At 49.3% G+C, this 2,211-nt stretch overlaps 1 non-coding gene and 1 pseudogene across 1 annotated transcript; one reads left to right on the top strand and one right to left on the bottom strand.

Moving 5' to 3' along the window:
- Nucleotides 1-512: 512 nt before the first annotated feature.
- LOC136278748 (5S ribosomal RNA) lies at nucleotides 513-631 on the top strand. The gene has a single exon (XR_010716518.1). It is a non-coding gene; the product is annotated as a 5S ribosomal RNA (ribosomal RNA).
- A 1,455-nt stretch (nucleotides 632-2,086) lies between these two features.
- On the bottom strand, nucleotides 2,087-2,211 carry LOC136278730 (U2 spliceosomal RNA; annotated as a pseudogene).

Raw genomic sequence — 2,211 nt, 5'->3', positions numbered from 1 at the left:
GATGCCGAAGCATGCCCTGGGTGAGGGGGGTGGTCGAGGGATCCTTCCCACGGTTTATGGTGGATAGTAGCAGGTCGCCCCCACAAGCCCTTGCGAGTCCCGCAGACGGTCCCAGAGGCTGACCCGTTTGGTATCTCCTCACTGTAAGATTTTAAAGCCAGATACACGCACCTACGGAGCTAAAACATTGTATAATAGGTTTTTAGGACACGTTATGTCTCTTGGGACCCCTCCCTCCCCTCCCTAGGGAATAGTGCTTCAAATCGATGCTCCTCACTGTGTTAACTGGGTTGAGGAAAATACATTAGGGGTTAGGTAACCGACTTCTGGGTTAGGGTACCCAATTTCGTCGGGTTAGGGTACCAATTTCTTAGGGTTAGAGTATCGCTTGCTTAGGGTTAGATTAACGAAACTAGGGCTTTAGAATTTCAAATTCGCCTACACTCATGGATGTGGCCGCTTTACATCCTGAACCTGGCCGATAACAAGCAGAATTTCCGCCCCATTTCCTCGTCTACGACCATACCACAGGGAAAGCACCGGTTCTCGTCCGATCACCGAAGTTAAGCCCTGTCCGGCGGGGTTATTACTTGGATGGGTGACCGCCTGGGAATACCCCGTGTTGTAGGCTTCAATTTTTTTGGTCTTGCGAACACCTCTAAACGTTTTTATCCCAATCAATAGCTCTTCCATACACCACAATTTCACATAGAGAGCCGTAGGTGAGTGAGGAACAAAATCAAAGCGAAAAAACTAGGGGGGGAAAACACCTTTTTGTCAAAAATCGGCCAGCTAATGGCGAAAACTCTAGTGCGATCGACTTTTCTTACAGAGCGCGCGCGAGCGAGTGAGCACGCTCGAGATGAACAGTTGTATGATGTCAAATTCTACTTCTGTGAATATCAATTCATTCCAAATCCGAACGAAAAAATGAATATAAAAAACGCACACTTCTGATACGCAGTTTTAAGCCATCGTGACGTGGCAAAACACTCCGCACACTTCCAAGAGGAGGCGCGCGAAAAACGGCACTGAAAGTCGACAATGGTTGGATTCATACTGCAAACGAATCGGTAAAAAGGTTCGATACTTTTACTTACTCTGCTAGTTTGTTTCCTTCCCTCGTTCATTCGGTTCACTCGCTTGCTCGCACAAAGGATCCACTAACGATAGCAATAGCATTTCTAAAAGCGGCTCCAGTGACAATAAAACCGCTCAAAAGGTTCAAAGTGTACTCCCGGTCCTAGTCGACTGCCCTTCTATGCTCGCTCGCTCGGCTCGATCTGCCGTTTGGTTCCTTTCCATTTCCTTTCCCTTCGCGCGCATAGCACAGCACGGCACGGCCCGCACACCCTGCAAATACAAACGAACAGGACTTTACACACAATAGAGCAGACAGGCCTTGAACAAAATCAGCCAGCAAAGTTACGCACCGCCCCGACAATCACCTTTGTTTCCTTCCTCCAGTCTCTCCAATGCACTTTAACCACTCCAAACGCTGCCATAACGCTCGCGTGGCCCAGTTGTGTCGTCCTTTGCCGTTCTCGTTCCCGCAAGTCTACCGGCTCCCCTGCAAAAGCATAAAAATTACCCTACGATAGTCAGTAAGAGGGACATATGCATACATAGTTTGGATGGACTATTTGCGGGGACGAGCCGCGAACGCAAGGTCCCCACTACACTAGCAAATTAGTACGCTCGAGTTACGCCACATTTGGGGTAATCGGGGCACGGTCAACCCAGCCTGAAGTGGCAAATGAAAGGGCCTCTTGTCCTTGAGATCGGACTGCTCCCCTTGATCACAGTACCTCCCGCGTCAGGTAAGTATGCTTTTTCTGCGTCTGACCTCGGTGATAAAATCCACTTACACCCTAGGTCGCTTGTTGGTAGTGCTTTGCGCACTTCAGAAAAACGTAGGCCAGTAAGCGGCCGTTCCTGCCATTGTCTGTTGTTCTGAATTAATCCTCCCTCTTTCACCAGTTCTTCTTCGCCCCTCTAAGGGCGGGCGGTCTCTCTGGTATGAACATAAAAGCAATGCTATTATAACCGGTTGACTTTGTTTTGGATTGAATGTGTCTTCCCCAGAGGGAAGTGGGCCGCACTCGGAGGTAGTGCTATACCGAGGCAACCCGTGGCTGGGACGAGGCAAGCCTCTTTTCCACAGCCCAGTTCCAAAAATCAGTTTAATATATGAGCTGCTCATGAGCAGCG

The sequence above is a fragment of the Pocillopora verrucosa genome, unplaced genomic scaffold (genome assembly GCF_036669915.1).
Source record: "Pocillopora verrucosa isolate sample1 unplaced genomic scaffold, ASM3666991v2 scaffold_48, whole genome shotgun sequence".
Classification (NCBI taxonomy): domain Eukaryota; kingdom Metazoa; phylum Cnidaria; class Anthozoa; order Scleractinia; family Pocilloporidae; genus Pocillopora; species Pocillopora verrucosa.
The sequence above is the reverse complement of the archived record's forward strand: the minus strand, read 5'-3'. Positions and strand labels throughout refer to the sequence as shown.